At 39.2% G+C, this 14,473-nt stretch overlaps 1 protein-coding gene across 1 annotated transcript in view; it reads right to left on the reverse strand.

Moving 5' to 3' along the window:
- The window catches only part of rimbp2b (RIMS binding protein 2b), a 72,054-nt gene extending 61,018 nt beyond the window's left edge, over nucleotides 1-11,036 (reverse strand). The window contains exon 1 of the mRNA XM_015014357.1: nucleotides 11,012-11,036. The gene's annotated coding sequence lies outside the window, so the exon portion shown is untranslated. The remainder of the gene's footprint in view (nucleotides 1-11,011) is intronic.
- Nucleotides 11,037-14,473: the final 3,437 nt, after the last annotated feature.

Below are 14,473 nucleotides of genomic sequence, written 5' to 3' on the forward strand. Positions count from 1 at the left end.
TGTATCCATGAGAGGGGCATTCACAGAAATCTATACTTCTGGACTTTTGCAGTTTGGTTCTGAGATTTTAGTCTATTGCTTAAGGTTTTTTTTTTTTTTTATGTTTTCTGTAATATTTTTCCTCTGGATATCCACAATCTTGCCTTTTCTTGTGCAGGTTTGGTTGATCTTGTTAAAGTACGGCCACGGTTTTCTTCATTATCATTTTTGTTTTATTTCCTTGATTTGTTCCCTGGTCTACTTTAGTTGGTCTCTTTATGCTCTTCCAAAACACAGTTTGAATTATTTAATAGCACCTTAGATGATATTGTAATGTAATGACAATGCAGAATGTTTTTCCCTGTCATTCTTGATGATGCATCTTGTGTTTTTCCCCCCCCCACTTTAATCCTGTTTAACTGTCCACATTGCCATGTTACGTTTTAATTGTATTTCAATACTGCAACAAAATCAAACACAAAGCATTTGGTCATGTGTTCATTTGATTAATGTATGCAAATCTGCCACTGCAGGAACAATGATTATGTAACCAAAACAGTGGCACGTTAAGTGCTCACCGACTGTATGTAGCTGACATACATGTCTCATATTTAGAAACATATTTTATCCATTTCATATTTCATCGTATTTTGTCAAAAATATAGTAAAGCCCCTTCAAATTGGACAGCCAGAGTATGGATGGTCATTCAATAACTGAACATAATGATTTTCAATTATTACTGCAGTGGGGACATTGCTGCTAGCATGTTCATGTAATAACTTAAACATATCTAAGAGGAGCCCGAGCTAAAAATGCGGCTGACTTTGTGATCGGCACCATGGACAGTTCCTCAGAAAACCCCACGGTGGATTTACTGGAGAAAATACTGGAGCTGTTTAACCGTTTCTGCTGCTGATGGTTTCACTCCACAGCAACATCCTGATAGGATGAGTTTTTGATGGGTTGCTATTATTTCTGCAATGAATAATTGACACAAGAGGCTTTCCCCATCCTACTCTCAGTGATCAGCCTTTTGATCTTTCTGAGTTGGGAAAGCTGTGTGTATAATCTCTAATGAGCACGGGTAACCTCATTATGCTCTCTCGCTCTCTCTCCTGCTCGCTCGCTGCTTATTGCATTGAATATGGATGACAGGTACTCATGGATGCTGTAATAAGCCCGCCTATGGGTTAGACAGAAACAGAAAGAAATGGATTTTGACAAAAAAATAAAAAAGAAAGAAAAAATAGACCGTTCTTCACAAACAGGATATAACTTGTGCATTTTCAATAAAACTAGAAAGCAGGACTCTTTAGTGCTAAATAAATGCGTCACATGCATAGCCATTAATAGAGCATCCACACAACTTTCAACATGGAACTGTCGCATATTTAATTAAAATGCATGTATTTGAACGCACCACTATTCTGTCCACATTTTCTATGAACATGCCGCAGTGACCAGCTAGGACATTTACATAGATAAAGATTTTAAATGCATTTTACATTTCATTTTCATTAAGAAAATAAATAATTAATATAAATAATAAAATAAATAATATTGAATGACCACTGATATGAATTTACAGCAGCAAAGCCTGCTGTAACATTTGTCATACTACTTAACAAATGCAATCAAAAGTATGAAAAAAAGAAAGCACGCATATTAAACTCTAGAAGCTCACAAAATACTGGCTCATCAAACAGGCTTTTGAACTACACCAATTACATTGAGTACAAATGAGGAGCAAACAATACACATCGATTCAGATCGTCTACTGGATGACTTTTAACTTAAATGTAGTCTTTATTCAAAAATATTTCCCATTTCAAGTCAGTGTTCTTAATATCCATGCATGAAATATGGCCGCCCCAGCCATTCATCTTGCTATGACCTAACTAAGGATTACCTAAAAAAAAAAAAAAAACCTGATAGCTTTACAAATTGCTACCTCTAGCCGAAGCATATGCTATGAAGATAATTTCTACCTCTCTAAATCCTCCAAGGTAAACATCCTTCCATTATATTTTATTTATGCATCTTGTCTGTGGTTAAGCTTCTACAAGCTGACCAAGCCATTAAAAGAGGCTGCAGGAAGGACGAGACAAATGCAGTGTCACGCTTTTTTTTCCAGGATGTTCTCCCTTTAATAAAAAAAAAAAACACCTAGACGGCAGTTCCTCTTAGCATACGTCTATGCTGTGCACACACTCCTGGCCCAGACACACAGTAATCTAGTCCAGCGTTGTAAGTGCTTGCAAGTTCAAATCATTGGAAATGGCAGCGTGAGTTACATAATCAGTGCAGCTTAGGTCTTAGCTGTGTGCAGACACAGGATCCTGCACGGCGCTAATACAGTACATATCAGCTGTCTGCAAGTGTAAAATATTTGCCCGTCTGTGCATGTGAATCTGAGCACAACGAAATGCAGACTGAATGGTTATTAACATATTTTCAGAAAATTAGAAGACTCCCAACTCCCACGCATTCGACATCCGCATTACTAAAGACACAAAGGCGCACAGGACTAAACGAGTAACAGACGTTACGGACGAAAATCCTGATGACGGATCAGAAAACGGTGACAGTGAATCAACTTGCGTTCAAAAGTACGAACTAGACTAAAATAAATACTTGCTAAATATTAGGATGGACATGTGAGTGACAAGAAAAACGCATCGATGCAGACTGCACGGTGGTAAACTCAAAAATATCATATTCACGCTCTTCCTCATCATGCTGACAACACTGTTCAGTGTGGATACAATCACTGACTAAGAAGACTTAAGCTGGAGAAACACTGCACGATTTATTTTTTATTTTTTTTGCCTGAAAGTGAGTCGGCACAAACATTTGCTGGTTGACATTTTTTTAGGCTGATCTCTAGACAATGGTCAGACTTAAGAGCAACAGTTTGTTGCCGGTAGTCAAAGAAAAGCAGAGCCCGGCACAAGAGACACCTAGTTTCTGAGACATTTTCATTCAAGCGAGTCGGTGAGCACATAACATGGCGACCGAACGTTTTGCTGCCGAGTTGCTCTGTTTTGTCCATGTGAGCTTTCTTTCCACTCCTGAGTGTCAAGGAACATGCAGGACTGGAAAAGTTTGGCAGCTTTTAGGAAATCTCGGAGTTAAGGTAAGAGCCCACGTTCTCTAGAGAACATACAGAAGATGCTGTTTAAGCAAACACTAAGAGCAGCAATCACCACCAAACATTTATCTTCTTTTAAAAATTTTAGATAAACCCTGTCTTACACCAATTACTCTCTTGCACCAATGGCTTGGCATTTCCTCTGCTGCTAATGTAAATAATTAATTTCTTTTCGTGGCACCAAGCCTCCAAAAAAAAAAAAAAAAGTTCAAATGCTGCCCACATATCTTGCTATATTTCAAAGAGAAAACATAATTGGGGGGAATTGGAACAAAATTCTGATCGCTTCATTGCTAACATGAATACTTTTCCTTCCGCTTCAAAATCAATCATTAGTTTGTCCATGAAATCCTAATAAAACCGCGTGACGTTTGTTGCTTTAATGTCGCGTGGATAACACTGGAAAGATGAAAGGAAAAAAAACATGAAGTGAAATAAGCCATGGAGGGACAAATCAGGATATTGATTTCAAAAGCAGAATGTGAAACTACAGTCTACAGCTGCCTCAAAGTTCAATTATAAACTGATTGATTAAAATATAGTGATATCTGCAGAGCAAAGGAGGGTAAGGTAGGATAATGAACTGTACTAACACCAGCCAGGCAAGGTTAATTTGAAAAAGAAGGAGAAGAACGACTGTAAACCTGATAATCTCACTTCATGAGCACAAAGACGCCAGATGAGACTTGAACCTGGGTGGAAATGAAACAACAATCCACGACAGAGCTGCATGTAAAAATAGGTGTGGTGATGTGACATTCATTCAATTCCCAGCGATGGAGCCGAGTCTGACGCCGCCGCGTTACACAGAGAAAACCTCGTTACAGAGAATAAACAGGTTTTATATTCATGCATAGCCCAAGCCATTTCGCTGACTTAAGGGCCGCTGAGAACACGATGATTACTGCCGCAACTGAGCAAACGCATGAAGCCCAACGCCGTTGCCCACTCAGACACAGAGGCTTACTCATCCCCAGCTGGATTTGCTGGCAAGCCTTCCACTGACTGTAATTCAGTTCACATGGTAACCTTCCTCTCTCACGGCAGAGCAGTAAACAGCTTGTAACACAAGACAGTTCTCATAAATATGCATCTTTTTTATTCTGACTGTGGTCTGGAGAAGAAGCAGAAGCAACTCATAAACCATGCAGCACGGCTCACCATAAAACGTGTTGGGGGGGAAAGTTGTGATTTTTGTGTCATGCTGTAAACTTTAGATTTTGATGTTTTGCACCTCGGGTATGCTGGTGATTTGTAGCACTTTGTACATCCTGCACAGTTTCATAGAAACAACTGGGCTCTTTTGGTTACCAGCAGGTGTTCAATTGTCATTATGAAAAACATAAAATAGAATGAAATTGAAGATGTTCACTTCTTTTATATACATATTATATATATGCATATATAATATTTCTCCAGGGAGGGTAAACATGTCAAGGAGGTTGGACAGACTTAGATAAAGAGGCCTTACAAATAAACTGAAACTGAAATGGCGATGGATGTAAGATCAGTGGTCTGATGTTAAACCTTACATCCAAAAGCACCAGATTATGGAATTTGTAATTAATAACGCCAGTAAAGGGCTTGTAAATTTGGCATATGCTCAAAGTCAACAACAAGTGGAAATAATGCAAGAGGGAATCCTGACAAAAGGATTTTTTTAGGTGTACCGTTTCAGAGACACAGAGGAAAATGGGAATATACCAATGAAACTCAACAAGCAATTTTCTTTTGAGATGTTGTGTTTAAATTTTATTACCTTTTCAGACGTGACTCGGTGTTAGGGTGCACTACCAGAAAAGGGTGATTTTGTGTTTCTATCTAGAGCCTACACCAACTTGTCCTTGGTTCCTGTCTCTAGTTGTCGATGGGCGGTCGGTGGGCTACACCTGTCCTTTACAGGACGTCACAGAGACACGGGACAAACAACCAAGCACGCACAACACTTAAACCAGTGACCAACTCAACTAATGTTTTTGCGAGGAAACCAGAGAACCCGGAGAAAAGACACGCACGCACCGGAAAGGCACGTAAACTCTGTGCTGGAAGACACCATGTTGAAATTTCAACCGAGCACCTACTTGCTATTTTTCGCATTATTTTTTGCCAACATTTGTATAATTATTGTGCAAAAAAAAAAAAAAAAAAAAAAAAAAAAAATTAAAAAATATAAATTTTTGAAATCTTGGAATATCTAAATCAGACAAAGTCTGCAGTGAAACATCATGTTCTGCAACTTTAAAAAGTGATGAAAAAGCAGGACAGAGAGAAAATCTGAGAAAAAAAATCTAAACATTAACACCGAATATTTTCAGCTGTCTGATGTTTCTGTACGGATACTGGACACGCCTGCTTATTCTTGCTTCTTGTTTGTTTGTTGTCCTATTTTTTCATCTTGTCAGGTAAAGCACCATGAATTGCCTTGTTGGTGAAATGTGCTCTACAAATAAACTTGCCTAGCTGCTCATTCAACATGCTTTGCCCTGACCCATCGCTCGGCCTACATAAACGTTCAGCAGCGATTCTTGGAGTATTTCTCTCTAAGTGAAACATTTTTATCCATTTGGCCATAAAAACCAACAAAGGTGAATATACTTTTTTTTTTAAAAAAAAAAGCTCATATTGGAAACTGGAGCATTTCTCTAGCAAACATAATGCTTGGTGGGATTTTATTGACAGACTATTTGACTGAAGAGATCAACAGAAAAGTTTGAATTGGAACCAAACATGCAAAAAGACGACTAGCAGAAATAGACTTTATTTAATTTGCATATACTGTGTGTATCACACTGGTAAGCAAGTAAACAATTATCACTAAATCAAAGTGATAGAGCTTCACATTTAAGCTTTTTGAAACAGATAAAAGGGTTGCATTTTTTTTTCTTATTGTAATATTTAGTTCATATCCTAAAATAAAAAGATAGACATAATTTATTACGCTGTAACCAGCCCCGATTTCGCTCACCTCTCAATAATAAAACCCTCGTGACTAATTTGACTGTTCGTATCTCCTGACTTCCTCTGTTAGGGCAAGTCTTCCCGTGAGTAAAGAAAAAAAAGAGAGAACCTCACAAACCTGATCACATTAATTCTCCACAAACCAGGCTGGCTGTTTGTCTACACACTTGGGCTACGACCAGATAAGCTGATTATAACACAAAATATTACATGCTGTCCTATTTGTACTGATCCAGTGTTATCCTGGTGTCCCTAGTAATAAACAATCGCTGACCTATTAAACGTCAAGGTAGACTTAGATGGATAATTATGAGGTACGTTCGGTTTTAATTCCTTGACTGGAATTAACCCCTCAGTGCTCAAGAGTGTTGTTTTTGTTATGGAGTGAAATATGTATTTGCAAGTATTTAATCTGCTATGGAAATGCATGAAACAACCATTGAGACTCACACTGAGACTCACCGTTGGTGGTGATGTGAGATTATTACAGCGTTGATGCAGCAAAACTGATTATTAGTTTTTCCCCGGTTGAAAGCTCAACTGTACAAAACTGACTGGTTTCTACCAATCCGACCGTCTCGGCGCTCCACGCAGAGATAATTCAGGCTGTTCTGAGCGAAAGGGGGCCGCTACCAGCTGAGGTGGCGGCTCGTCTCCCGCTTTGATCCTGTGCCAATGCCACAGACATATGCTGCTCCATCCTGCAGGGAGGAGCCACACTGGGTGCAGGGAACAGGTCTTCAGTGCTTTTCAATTCATTAAGCATCTCTTAACAGCTGGTGATCATCCAGTTTCCTCTCCTTCACTACATCTAATTAACACATAAATTCTACGTCCTTTTTTTTTTTTTTTTTTTAATGAGCGCAAACTTCCTTTTCAGAATAACGGTTTGTGAAAGGCAAATATTTATCAAAGACCAGAGCAGAAGCTCGGCGTTTCAAATGATTCAACGGATCCTTGCATTCAGCAAGAGGTGCCGGGCTTTGACATCCTTTCTCAAACCCGTTTTGAACGTCCGCCGAAGGCTGCTGTCAGCCTCAAACCATTAGTGTCCAACTACGACTCTTTAATGCAAGAGAAAGGAATAAGAATGAGCCCTGTTGTACAGGCCCATTTGAATTGTTAATAACGAGGCATCAGAGCCGGCGTTGTTGGCATCGGTGAAGCCAGACAGAGTCTCATGGCTGCGGGTACGGAGATCCTGTGTCCAGTAATGAGAGACAGGTGGTGCTCAGGAGGAGATAAAGAGTAAGGTTCTCTCACCACGAGAGTCTGGCACGGTCACATGAGAAACAGACGTTTTGCCTTCCAACTAACCATCATGGCCAGTTTGCAAAAATCCTCGATTACTGGTCAGCCAAAAGTGGTGAACACAGGACCTGCTGTCTGCAACCTTTCGCTCTAAAGTAATACAGGTGGAAAGGTTTAGTGTGGGTAAAGTTTATGAACAATAAACAGGTAAGGGGGTTGATAAAGAATAATGGCGAAAAGCGCAGAAGTTAAGGTGCTAGAGAATGGTTCCCGTTGTTTATGTGAATGAAGTTCTTTCGTTACCGTTTCATTAGGGGCAGGAAGTCAAGTCAAAGTCAAAGTTTATTTATATAGCATATTTACAACAGCCTCATCTGGCCAAAGTGCTTCACAACAATCACATCACCACAGATAGATCGATAATAAAACAAAAAAACAAAGATGAAGTTCGATAAAAAAAATAATAGGACAGTTATAAAATTTGCAGAAAATATCAAAAACTAATTTTATGAATATAAACCAAGACATACTTAATTTCAGCTACAACAATTTACCAAAAAAAAAAAAAAAAAAAAAGTCAAATCAGTGAGGTTTATATCCCCCTTCTTGTATTTTAATGTTTTAACTGTAAAAGTGATGAAAGTAAAGGCTCCGTTTCCCCGACTAGTCTTTCTGTGCCTCAGTTTTCCGGCAGGTTTGGCTGCGCTAAAGCTGTGTGGTGTCCTTTAACAACTGGATTAAATGCAAGACCAGCAAAGGATTTATGCTGGATGTTTTTGTCAATAGAAATTTATCTCCAGCTGTCTGCCTACAGGACAAGAGCTAATTCCTAACATGCTACTTTTCAGAAAAAACGAGGGTTCAAAAGATGCTAAAACGTCGATGCAAGAATTTCACAGTTCCAAATTAGAAAAATAACAGCAGCTAAATGCAAATCTATGTAAAGAGGATAGCATGCGAAAAGACAATTTAAAAAAAGTATAGCAGAACTGTGCCACCCCAAAAAACACTTACATGTCAGAAAACGGTCCATGAGGACACCGGTGTCCTTGTGACAGGTGAAAGGTTAAAACAAAGTAAACACAGAAGTGAGGATGTTATATCTGACTCCTTGATGAGTAGGTGCAAAATGTAAAGGTGAGGATAAGAATGAAGTGAGAAGAAAAAACTGAATTTGGCTTCAACCAACTTCTTAACCCGAAGCAGAGACGTATGCAACCATGAAATGGCAACACAACCTATCTGGAAAAATAAAAGGTGGAATCTAAACTACGTGGATTTGTTTGTGAAACAGGAAAGCAGAGTTGCTCTAACAGGAGGGAGGATGGCAAAAGTGACGAGTGCAAAAAAAAAAAAAAAAAATTTCTAATAAACTTGTGAATTTGCTAAATGCTGTGATGTCGCGTAATTTCTAGATGACACATCATTGCCTGTTACGTTGCCATCAGTCAGCCACATTCATTAACGAGGTTTTGTTTGAAAAGAAAATAAAACAACTCGCTGTCAGACTCGGTCCGGTGTTAGCATATAAACAAGGGGCTGCGATAGATGGCTGTTCCTTCACAAGACTCAGCTGTCAATATGTTTGCTGGTCCCCATCCAAGGATCAGAGCGGGTCTGTCAGGACTTTGATTTCTTCACTCCAGGAAGAGGATAAACAGCAGAAAAACAACCTAGGAACCAGTCAATCACTCGACTCCATCACCATCAAATCAGAAGCCGCTTGAACTGTTCTGGAAAAACTCTGTTTGCTTCATTTGTACAAGGGTGAGGAGTTCTGATGCAGAACATAATCTAAGCAGTTATATTCCCGAAAAAATATAAAACTAAGTTGGAAAAAAAAAAAAAACATTTAAAAGAATGCAAAGCTGAGTTAATTTTTTTTACGGAAGATTAAAAGGGACAAATTTAATTAAGTAAATACATGATTAAATTATTAATTAAAAGACCATGAAATAAATAAATGTTTAATTAAAGGCTTGTTATACATTTTCATATTTATTAATTTAATAAATATGTCATTAAATTATTAAAACATAAACTTATAATAGCCGTAATAGCTGATGCAGAAAATTGATTAAATATGCTTTTAATTATTTCATGGTTGCTGTTCCTGCAGCATCCATGTTTATTTCACATTGAAATAATTTTTTCTGTCAAACTCGCCCAGGGGCGGAGCTAGAGGTGGCGTTGGGGGCCAGGCTAACAGTAATTTGTTTGACTCCACTAGTTTAGCCTGCATTTTTGAATACATGGCACTACTAGTAATGGAAGATTTTGATGAGGTTTTCTGTGAGCTAGAGATTTTACAATTAGCAAACAACGCTGGAGATGGAGGTCGTCATCCCGACTACATGGCAATTAAATCATGGTAGAGAAGTTCAATAAATCCAGTGTTAGCCAAACCGTCAAATTTGATGGGTGAGTTTGACAGACAAAATTATTTCACACTTTTTAATTATCTGCATCAACTATTATAAGTTTGAATTTTTATGATTAATGACATATTTAATAAATTATTACTTTATTTGTTTTTAAAAAAGCTAATTTTCAAACTGGACCAGCAAGTGAAATCCCAAGAAACACATTAAAAAATATGACAATTGATGACAAAAGGTTACCTTTTAAAAAACAAGCTGGGGGTGTTTTTTTTTTTTTTTTTTTTTTGCTTGTTTATTTTATTCATTTACAGTTTAAAATGACCATGCCACATGTTTACAGTTTTTAAAGAAAAGCACTAGTTTGAACAAAAAGAATCTCTCACTCAGTGTGCCATCCAAATAAATTCATATTTAAACACAAAACAAGCAATGTGTGTATGTAAAAATATAGAAAAAATATTAATATGCATTATTGCTACCCAAAGCATTTTTGTCTGAATATTATACACAAACATTTCTCACTGAGAGCACAAAAAATGCCAATACAAAGGCAAGGAACCAACTTTTACTCTGGTTGATTTACATTTACTCCTTCAGGTGTTCATGTTTTTGTCTATTTCCGACGTATTTGTGACATCAAAGTGTCGAAACAAAATGCCTCTCTTTTTTTGCTGTGCTTGCACTAAGGGTGAGCTCTCTCTTGAAAGGAAACAAGCTCCTCTAAAAACATGATTCAAGAGATTTTTTTAAGAGGTCTCTGAAATATTGATGACATGCTATTTCTGCCATGCATTTCTATTTTTCATGGACCATGTGTAAAATCATGTGTAATCAAAGTCCTGCTCTCTGCGGTACTCTTCTCCTAAAACAGTGCTCCGCTTTCAATTGGTTTTACTTACTCTTTGCATGTATCGTCCTCTGCACTCTCACTACTTTGAAGATAATAAAGTCCTGATGCACAAATATGGTTCCAGGTTAGTGAGAGACACACATTATCAATCAAAATCCTACATCTAAAATGTCAGACAAGGATCAAAGTCTCGGTCTGAAAGCAAAAAATAAAAATAAAAAAAGGCATTAGCTGTCGCCAAGCATCTTCAGTTGATAATCTCTAGTGAACGCTTCGCATATGATAATTTCATGTCATTTTGCAGGCACAGATGAATAATGCTTGTTTACTGTTGCAGTTTTGCCAACTAACACAGACGCTGCGCCGTCTTTGGCTCATTAGGTGACTCACTCTTCTCACTTTTCCCACTTCAAGCAGCCACAACAAGCCCGTCTCTGTGTTCCAGTACCTCTTGATCAGCCTTATTGACATTGACATTCATTCGCCTGGCTACGTTTCTCCTGTGTAGGCCAGCCTGAAGCCAATCAAGGGCAGTGTTTCTCTCTAGTAGAGTCAGTTGTGCAGACACGCGAGGAGCATTTTGCCTCGCTGTCCAATACATCCAACAAATCCAGCACTGCTCAACGTTTCGCAAAAATTGACATTTTTCTTTTCTGCAGAACAAAAGGAAACTGTCATTAAAATGAGGCAAATATTTATTTACTTCAAGAAATTAAATGCTACTCCTTCGAATTCAAAAGTACTCGTATCAATTGAATAGGTCTATATTTGGAGACATTGCAAGCACGCATTTTAATGAGCTACACTGCGATTTCTTACAATGGATCATTGACAAGTAGTGCACAATGAGGAGAAAGAAGCAAAATGATTCATGGTCCTGCTTTGCTTTGCACATCTAGAGATTACAGTTTCTGCCCATTATCTTTGCAAAAAAAAAAAAAAAGTTCAAGCTTGATCAGACTCACTAAAAACATGTCTGCAAACGAAGTCTTGCCACAAAAGTCTCAATTTGTTGTGGACATGGACTTCAAAGCATCAATATTCCCATCATATGTATTAAAATGAAAATTCTTAAACATAAACCAATTCTCTGCTGCTCTTCTTGCTTGGCTTGTCGCCTTAGGTGGCCGACCTCCCCGAGAGATCTGCAGTCGTGCCATGACGTTTTCCATTTTCAGATGATGGACTGAACGGTGCTCTATGAGAAGCTCAAAGCTTAGGATATCGCTTTACGATCAAACGCTAGCTAGCTACAAATCCACAGCTTCATTCTTGACTTTATGGGCATGGAGGGAAAATTAAGTAAACTAATGAGGATGCAAACATCATCTTTGTTATCACTGTAAATGAGACAGGAATGAGACGTGCCAATGATTTGCATATCTGATTGCCACCATGTTAGCAGACGCTGAGAATTAAACCTCCAATAAACTCTTTGGTAAACCAGTCTCACCAGCAGAACAGAAGCACAAACAAACAGCACTGCTGAGTGTGTGTACTCAGAGGCCAGAGAGTCTTGTGAAAATATAACCTTCTGCTCAGCTTTACCAAGAGCAACAGCCTACAGTAAGACCACTGACAACGAAGGACAAATCTCTGGTTCTTCTTCCACTGGCCTCTACGCCTTCACACTCAACCAGAGTCAACTTTGCTCTGACCTAGTTACACACCGTAAATCCAACAAACTCTCCTACAGAGTTGCTGATGCAATCTAGTCGGGGAAAGACCACAATTATCTTTTAAAATATGCACTAGAAAAAAAAAGAAGGTCAGGGTGAAACGGAGAATGAGATGGACGCGTTAGATAAAGGTAAGACGAGGAGGAGAGTGGTTGTACGGATTCCCTCATTCATGGCTGGCAGCCCGGCGGCTGATGAACGCGGTTGTATAATGGTTCTCCATGCAATCTCAAGCAAAGCAAACAGGGCTTCAGCACAAAGAGACCACTCAAGCCCTCTGGGTAGAGGGAGTTATTTAAATGAAAACACACACGCAGAGAAAATGAGACGGCCATGTTTTGAAACAGACCACAAAAAACAGCAATTTCTAAAATAGAAAATAAAAAAACACACACACACACACAGAGTGGTACCTAAATCTAAACCAGCCTAGAGACCCAGCTTGTTTTTTTTTTTTTGTTTTTTTTGCTTTTAACCACAACCAGACCTCACAACTGTAAGGCACATGAGTGAAAGTGAGAGACAGGAGTGACCTACTGCACGGTTAGAATCTGAAACCGTTCAATGACCGTGATCCCACTCGACATCCAACTAACCAGACCATGCAGCCTCATTAGCATGCAATAAAACGAACAAAGGCGATTGAGGAGCTCGGACGGCCCCCGTTATGTAATTGTCAGCCTGTGGGGCGGTGTTCTGGGAAATGGCGGCAGACGGGCCCGTTGTGTGTTTCGGCTGCACATATACAACAATTAATCACGCTCCGTCTCCTTGGTCTTTTTCTGTTTCCAGAGAGCCAGAAGCCCAAAGCCAGCTGACCTCAGGCGGTGCAAGCACGTGCAGGGTTGGACCTCAGCATCACTAAAAATGTCGCACAGTATTAACTCACATGCTGGAGAGCAGCCTAAGGTGAGAAGATCAGGGGGGGAAAACCTATAAATGGCAGCGTTTTCACTCACCTCTTTACAGAAGCAGCGTTTACTAAAACACTCAGTGCACTCGGCTCCTGCTGCTAAAATAACGCTAGCGTTCGTTTTTACTTTTCCTTTTCGAGGTAAGTGGAAAAGCATTAATGAAACTGAACCAAATTACTTGCACTTATAAAATACGAAATTCACTCGAGTTTAGCAGCTCAACTGACTTCCCTCCTCGTGGGGAAACCACAGGGTTCACTGATGAGCGATAGCTGGCTCCCTAAATGTGCAAAACAGGTGGATCTGGACACATGCACAGAAGAACTGGTGCTCTGCATGCTAGAGCCACATGAAAGTGGCATCCCTCTTTTCTCTTCCTTCCCATCTCTCTCTCTCCCACCGTGTGTTGAGAGCATGAGAGAGGATTTCTGCAGGGCGTGTTGGAGTGTGAGTCATCGTCAGCGCACAGAGAGCAAGACGAGTGAGGGAATCTTTAAGTCAAAGGCGGCGCTTATGGCAGTGATGTGGGAAGGAGACATAAAAATGCCCTTTCCTTAACCAGGGTTAAAATCCTCCACAAATGTCAAACAATGTGAAAGGACGCAAACGACGGCATATTCATCCCGTTATTGGAGGACCGTGCTATCTCTCTTAGCAGCACAGAAGCTCCAAATTAGCCACCCACAAGGAGGCTGTGAAAAGTCCCATGCAATTGTCTGATCAAAGGAAGTAACGGATAAATGTAATGTCTAATTCCTTCAGCCATCCATCCACAGTTCATTGTGCTTCCACCCTGAAGAAAAAAAATATCCAATCACAGGAGAAAAAATAAATGAAGAACAGTAAGACACTGGGAGCCTGCTGTTACGTTAGTTACATTTTTTTGTTATTTTAGCTCTGAAATCTGTCCAGCAATCATCCAGCTTATGTTCAATCAAAATCAGCTTTTCACTGTAACTTCCTCTCCGTGTCCTGAATATATATCAGGGGGCGGCAATTCGTTTTCCCTAGGGGCCACATGAGTAACTAAGATTGTGGTCGATGGCTGGATCATTGGCTGAATTAAAATGAACAAAAAATACATTTAATGAAAACCTCTATATTGGATTCGTGTTAAAATGGCTGCAGCGAGCAGTACGTATTGCAACAGAATCATTAAATACCGCATGTCAGACTCTAAAATGAAACTGAACTTTATACTGGCTAACTATTATTATGATGTAAAATAATTCCCCCCAAAATTTAAATGAGTAATTGCTTATTTTCCCTCCTACAATTAGTCTGATAACATGTTATACATAATGTTAAC

The sequence above is a fragment of the Poecilia latipinna genome, unplaced genomic scaffold (assembly GCF_001443285.1).
Source record: "Poecilia latipinna isolate Pla-1442-1.1 unplaced genomic scaffold, P_latipinna-1.0 Scaffold1809, whole genome shotgun sequence".
Lineage (NCBI taxonomy): Eukaryota > Metazoa > Chordata > Actinopteri > Cyprinodontiformes > Poeciliidae > Poecilia > Poecilia latipinna.